Raw genomic sequence first — 7096 nt, 5'->3', positions numbered from 1 at the left:
GTCAGTGGTGGGGTGGTAGAGGAGGAGTGGTCAGTGGCGGGGTGGTAGAGGAGGAGTGGTCAGTGGTGGGGTGGTAGAGGAGGAGTGGTCAGTGGCGGGGTGGTAGAGGAGGAGTGGTCAGTGGTGGGGCGGTAGAGGAGCGGTGGTCAGTGGTGGGGCGGTAGAGGAGCGGTGGTCAGTGGTGGGGCAGTAGAGGAGCGGTGGTTCGTGGTGGGGCAGTAGAGGAGCGGTGGTTCGTGGTGGGGCAGTAGAGGAGCGGTGGTCAGTGGTGGGGCGGTTGAGGAGCGGTCGTCAGTGGTGGGGCGGTAGAGAGCGGTGGTCAGTGGTAGGGTGGTAGAGGAGGGGTGGTCAGTGGTGGGGCGGTAGAGGAGGGGTGGTCAGTGGTGGGGCGGTAGAGGAGGTGGTCAGTGGTGGGGCGGTAGAGGAGGAGTGGTCAGTGGTGGGCGGTAGAGGAGGAGTGGTCAGTGGTGGGGCGGTAGAGGAGGAGTGGTCAGTGGTGGGCGGTAGAGCAGGAGTGGTCAGTGGTGGGGGCGGTAGAGGAGGAGTGGTCAGTGGTGGGGCGGTAGAGGAGTGGTCAGTGGTGGGCGGTAGAGGAGCGGTGGTCAGTGGTGGGGCGGTAGAGGAGGAGTGGTCAGTGGTGGGGTGGTAGAGGAGGAGTGGTCAGTGGCGGGGTGGTAGAGGAGGAGTGGTCAGTGGTGGGGGCGGTAGAGGAGGAGTGGTCAGTGGTGGGGTGGTAGAGGAGGAGTTGTCAGTGGTGGGGTGGTAGAGGAGGAGTGGTCAGTGGCGGGGTGGTAGAGGAGGAGTGGTCAGTGGTGGGGTGGTAGAGGAGGAGTGGTCAGTGGCGGGGTGGTAGAGGAGGAGTGGTCAGTGGTGGGGCGGTAGAGGAGCGGTGGTCAGTGGTGGGGCGGTAGAGGAGGAGTGGTCAGTGGTGGGGTGGTAGAGGAGCGGTGGTCAGTGGTGGGGCGGTAGAGGAGCGGTGGTTAGTGGTGGGGTGGTAGTTGAGGAGTGGTCAGTGGTGGGGCGGTAGAGGCGGTGGTCAGTGGTGGGGCGGTAGAGGAGCGGTGGTCAGTGGCGGGGCGGTAGAGGAGGAGTGGTCAGTGGTGGGGTGGTAGAGGAGGAGTTGTCAGTGGTGGGGTGGTAGAGGAGGAGTGGTCAGTGGCGGGGTGGTAGAGGAGGAGTGGTCAGTGGTGGGGTGGTAGAGGAGGAGTGGTCAGTGGCGGGGTGGTAGAGGAGGAGTGGTCAGTGGTGGGGCAGTAGAAGAGCGGTGGTCAGTGGTGGGGCGGTAGAGGAGGAGTGGTCAGTGGTGGGGTGGTAGAGGAGCGGTGGTCAGTGGTGGGGCGGTAGAGGAGCGGTGGTTAGTGGTGGGGTGGTAGAGGAGGAGTGGTTAGTGGTGGGGCGGTAGAGGAGCGGTGGTCAGTGGTGGGGCGGTAGAGGAGCGGTGGTCAGTGGTGGGGTGGTAGAGGAGGAGTGGTCAGTGGTGGGGCGGTAGAGGAGCGGTGGTCAGTGGTGGGGCGGTAGAGGAGCTGGTCAGTGGTGGGGCGGTAGAGGAGCGGTGGTCAGTGGTGGGGGCGGTAGAGGAGCGGTGGTCAGTGGTGGGCGGTAGAGGAGCGGTGGTCAGTGGTGGGGGCGGTAGAGGAGCGGTGGTCAGTGGTGGGCGGTAGAGGAGGGGTGGTCAGTGGTGGGGCGCAGAGGAGGGGTGGTCAGTGGTGGGGCGGTAGAGAGGGGTGGTCAGTGGTGGGGGCGGTAGAGGAGCGGTGGTCAGTGGTGGGGCGGTAGAGGAGGGTGGTCAGTGGTGGGGGCGGTAGAGGAGGGGTGGTCAGTGGTGGGGGCGGTAGAGGAGGGGTGGTCAGTGGTGGGACGGTAGAGGATATGGGATGGTCGGTGGTGGGGCGGTAGAGGAGCGGTGGTCAGTGGTGGGGGCGGTAGAGGAGCTGGTCAATGGTGGGGGCGGTAGAGGAGGGTGGTCAGTGGTGGGGGCGGTAGAGGCAGTGGTCAGTGGTGGGGGCGGTAGAGGAGCGGTGGTCAGTGGTGGGGCGGTAGAGGAGGGGTGGTCAGTGGTGGGGCGGTAGAGGAGGGGTGGTCAGTGGTGGGCGGTAGAGGAGGGGTGGTCATATGGGATGGTCGGTGGTGGGGCGGTAGAGGAGCGGTGGTCAGTGGTGGGGCGGTAGATGAGGAGTGGTCAGTGGTGGGGGCGGTAGAGGAGCGGTGGTCAGTGGTGGGGCGGTAGGAGCGGTGGTCAGTGGTGGGGTGGTAGAGGAGGAGTGGTCAGTGGTGGGGCGGTAGAGGAGCGGTGGTCAGTGGTGGGGCGGTAGAGGAGCGCTGGTCAGTGGTGGGCGGTAGAGGAGCGGTGGTCAGTGGTGGGGCGGTAGAGGAGCGGTGGTCAGTGGTGGGGCGGTAGAGGAGCGGTGGTCAGTGGTGGGGCGGTAGAGGAGGGGTGGTCAGTGGTGGGGCGGTAGAGGAGGGGTGGTCAGTGGTGGGGCGGTAGAGGAGCGGTGGTCAGTGGTGGGGCGGTAGAGGAGCGGTGGTCAGTGGTGGGGCGGTAGAGGAGCGGTGGTCAGTGGTGGGGCGGTAGAGGAGGGGTGGTCAGTGGTGGGGCGGTAGAGGAGGGGTGGTCAGTGGTGGGGCGGTAGAGGAGGGGTGGTCAGTGGTGGGGCGGTAGAGGAGCGGTGGTCAGTGGTGGGGCGGTAGAGGAGGGGTGGTCAGTGGTGGGGCGGTAGAGGAGGGTGGTCAGTGGTGGGGCGGTAGAGGAGGAGTGGTCAGTGGTGGGGCGGTAGAGGAGGGGTGGTCAGTGGTGGGGGCGGTAGAGGAGGGTGGTCAGTGGTGGGGCGGTAGAGGAGAGGGTGGTCAGTGGTGGGACGGTAGAGGATATGGGATGGTCGGTGGTGGGGGCGGTAGAGGAGCGGTGGTCAGTGGTGGGGCGGTAGAGGAGCTGGTCAATGGTGGGGGCGGTAGAGGAGGGGTGGTCAGTGGTGGGGGCGGTAGAGGAGCAGTGGTCAGTGGTGGGGCGGTAGAGGAGCGGTGGTCAGTGGTGGGGCGGTAGAGGAGGGTGGTCAGTGGTGGGGCGGTAGAGAGGGTGGTCAGTGGTGGGGCGGTAGAGGAGGGGTGGTCATATGGGATGGTCGGTGGTGGGGCGGTAGAGGAGCGGTGGTCAGTGGTGGGGCGGTAGATGAGGAGTGGTCAGTGGTGGGCGGTAGAGGAAGCGGTGGTCAGTGGTGGGCGGTAGAGGAGCGGTGGTCAGTGGTGGGGTGGTAGAGGAGGAGTGGTCAGTGGTGGGGCGGTAGAGGAGCGGTGGTCAGTGGTGGGGCGGTAGAGGAGCGCTGGTCAGTGGTGGGGCGGTAGAGGAGCGGTGGTCAGTGGTGGGGCGTAGAGGAGCGGTGGTCAGTGGTGGGGGCGGTAGAGGAGCGGTGGTCAGTGGTGGGGCGGTAGAGGAGGGGTGGTCAGTGGTGGGGGCGGTAGAGGAGGGGTGGTCAGTGGTGGGGCGGTAGAGGAGCGGTGGTCAGTGGTGGGGCGGTAGAGGAGCGGTGGTCAGTGGTGGGGCGGTAGAGGAGCGGTGGTCAGTGGTGGGGGCGGTAGAGGAGGGGTGGTCAGTGGTGGGGCGGTAGAGGAGGGGTGTCAGTGGTGGGGCAGAGGAGTGTGGTGGGGGCGGTAGAGGAGCGGTGGTCAGTGGTGGGGCGGTAGAGAGGGTGGTCAGTGGTGGGGCGGTAGAGGAGGGGTGGTCAGTGGTGGGGCGGTAGATGAGGGGTGGTCAGTGGTGGGGGCGGTAGAGGGTGGTCAGTGGTGGGGCGGTAGAGGAGGGTGGTCAGTGGTGGGGCGGTAGAGGAGGGGTGGTCAGTGGTGGGGGCGGTAGAGGGGTGGTCAGTGGTGGGCGGTAGAGGAGGGGTGGTCAGTGGTGGGACGGTAGAGGATATGGGATGGTCGGTGGTGGGGCGGTAGAGGAGCGGTGGTCAGTGGTGGGGCGGTAGAGGAGCTGGTCAGTGGTGGGGCGGTAGAGGAGGGGTGGTCAGTGGTGGGGCGGTAGAGGAGCAGTGGTCAGTGGTGGGGCGGTAGAGGAGCGGTGGTCAGTGGTGGGGGCGGTAGAGGGGGTGGTCAGTGGTGGGGCGGTAGAGGAGGGGTGGTCAGTGGTGGGGCGGTAGAGGAGGGGTGGTCATATGGGATGGTCGGTGGTGGGGCGGTAGAGGAGCGGTGGTCAGTGGTGGGGCGGTAGAGGAGCGCTGGTCAGTGGTGGGGCGGTAGAGGAGGGGTGGTCAGTGGTGGGGCGGTAGAGGAGCGGTGGTCAGTGGTGGGGCGGTAGAGGAGCGGTGGTCAGTGGTGGGCGGTAGAGGAGGGGTGGTTAGTGGTGGGGGCGGTAGAGGAGGGGTGGTCAGTGGTGGGGCGGTAGAGGAGGGGTGGTCAGTGGTGGGGTGGTAGAGGATATGGGATGGTCGGTGGTGGGGCGGTAGAGGAGCGGTGGTCAGTGGTGGGGTGTGAGAGGAGCGGTGGTCAGTGGTGGGGCGGTAGAGGAGCGGTGGTCAGTGGTGGGACGGCAGAGGGGAGATTTGATGGACGATTGTGGGGCAGAAGAGGGGTGGTCGGTGTTGCGGCGGTATAGGAGAGGAGGGGTGGTCAGTGGTGTGATGGTAGAGGAGGGTACAAAAATTGTTTTCCAAACCGTTTCGAGTCTGAGCTAGGGAACAGAACTTGGTGAGTTCTGACTGAACCACATCAAGCACCTTAAAGGGATGGATAACACATCATACACACTCACCGAAGGGTTAGATGGAACTTAGAGAGGATGCACATCCTCTGGTTGACGGGACCTAGGATCCTGGAGGTCAGGGGTCAGTCAAGAGCACCATGTTACATTCTGCAGTTGGTGGAAAATTTGAAGAAACAGTAGAATCTGAGAATCAGATTTCAAAAGATTTCAAATTATCAATGGTAATACTCTGAGTGTACAAAACATTAAGAACACCTGCTCTTTCCATGACAGATTGACCAGGTGAAAGTCATGATCCCTTATTAATGTCACTTGTAAAAATCCACTTTAATCAGTGTAGATGAAGGGGAGGAAACGGGTTAAATAAAAAAATGTAATCCTTGAGACATGGATTATGTATGTGTGCCATTCAGAGGGTGAAATGGCAATACAAAATATATAAGTGCCTTTGAACAGGGTATGGTAGTAGGTGCCAGGCGCCAGGTTTGTGTCAAGAACTGCAAGGCTGCTGGGTTCACGCTCAATAGTTTCCCGTGTGTATCAAGAATGGTCCACCATCCAAAGGACATCCAGCCAACTTGACACAATTGTGAGAAGCATTGGAGTCAACATGGGCTAGCATCCCTGTGGAACGCTTTTGACACCTTAAATTGAGGCTGTTCTGAGGGCAAAAGGTAGGGTGCGACTCAATATTAAGGTGTTCTTAATGTTTTCTACACTCCGTGTTGATATTTTGAGGAAAGTAAAGACTTACAATATTAGCTATATATTTGGGATCTACATGCTGTAGATAATATTGAGATATGATTGAAACACAGAATATCACTCATTATGTTGAGTGTTGAGTGTTATGTCCAACTTTCTGTCCAAAAATAATGCAGAAAAATGAATCTATGCTTTTGTCACTTCTAGGTTAGACTACTGCAATGCTCTACTTTCCAGCTACCCGGATAAAGCACTAAATAAACTTCAGTTAGTGCTAAATACGGCTGCTAGAATCCTGACTAGAACCAAAAAATTGGATCATATTACTCCAGTGCTAGCCTCCCTACACTGGCTTCCTGTCAAAGCAAGGGCTGATTTAAAGGTTTAACTGCTAACCTACAAAGCATTACATGGGCTTGCTCCTACCTATCTCTCTGATTTGGTCCTGCCGTACATACCTACACGTACGCTACGGTCACAAGACGCAGGCCTCCTAATTGTCCCTAGAATTTCTAAGCAAACAGCTGGAGGCAGGGCTTTCTCCTATAGAGCTCAATTTTTATGGAACGGTCTGCCTACCCATGTCAGAGACGCAAACTCGGTCTCAACCTTTAAGTCTTTACTGAAGACTCATCTCTTCAGTGGGTCATATGATTGAGTGTAGTCTGGCCCAGGAAGGTGAACGGAAAGGCTCTGGAGCAACGAACCGCCCTTGCTGTCTCTGCCTGGCCGGTTCCCCTCTTTCCACTGGGATTCTCTGCCTCTAACCCTATTACAGCGGCTGAGTCACTGGCTTACTGGGGCTCTCTCATACCGTCCCTGGGAGGGGTGCGTCACCTGAGTGGGTTGAGTCCCTGATGTGATCATCCTGTCTGGGTTGCCCCCCTTGGGTTGTGCCGTGGCGGAGATCTTTGTGGGCTATACTCAGCCTTGTGTCAGGATGGTAAGTTGGTGGTTGAAGATATCCCTCTAGTGGTGTGGGGGCTGTGCTTTGGCAAAGTGGGTGGGGTTATATCCTTGCTGTTTGGCCCGGTCCTCAGATGGGGCCACAGTGTCTCCTGACCCCTCCTGTCTCAGCCTCCAGTATTTATGCTGCAGTAGTTTATGTGTCGGGGGGCTAGGGTCAGTTTGTTATATCTGGAGTACTTCTCCTGTCCTATTCGGTGTCCTGTGTGAATTTAAGTGTGCTCTCTCTAATTCTCTCTTTCTCTCTCTCGGAGGACCTGAGCCCTAGGACCATGCCTCAGGACTACCTGACATGATGACTCCTTGCTGTCCCCAGTCCACCTGGCCATGCTGCTGCTCCAGTTTCAACTGTTCTGCCTTATTATTATTGGACCATGCTGGTCATTTATGAACATCTTGGCCATGTTCTGTTATAATCTCCACCCGGCACAGCCAGAAGAGGACTGGCCACCCCACATAGCCTGGTTCCTCTCTAGGTTTCTTCCTAGGTTTTGGCCTTTCTAGGCAGTTTTTCCTAGCCACCGTGCTTCTACACCTGCATTGCTTGCTGTTTGGGGTTTTAGGCTGGGTTTCTGTACAGCACTTTGCGATATCAGCTGATGTACGAAGGGCTATATAAATCAATTTGATTTGATGTTTGATAAATGAAGAGGAAACTGTTGAGTACAATAATACTGGGAGCCACGTCTGTCCTGGAAAACATCTGTTTTTGTGAAGGTGCTGCCCTCT

This window comes from Oncorhynchus keta, chromosome 17 (genome assembly GCF_023373465.1).
Source record: "Oncorhynchus keta strain PuntledgeMale-10-30-2019 chromosome 17, Oket_V2, whole genome shotgun sequence".
Lineage (NCBI taxonomy): Eukaryota > Metazoa > Chordata > Actinopteri > Salmoniformes > Salmonidae > Oncorhynchus > Oncorhynchus keta.
Note: the sequence above shows the minus strand (reverse complement) of the source record.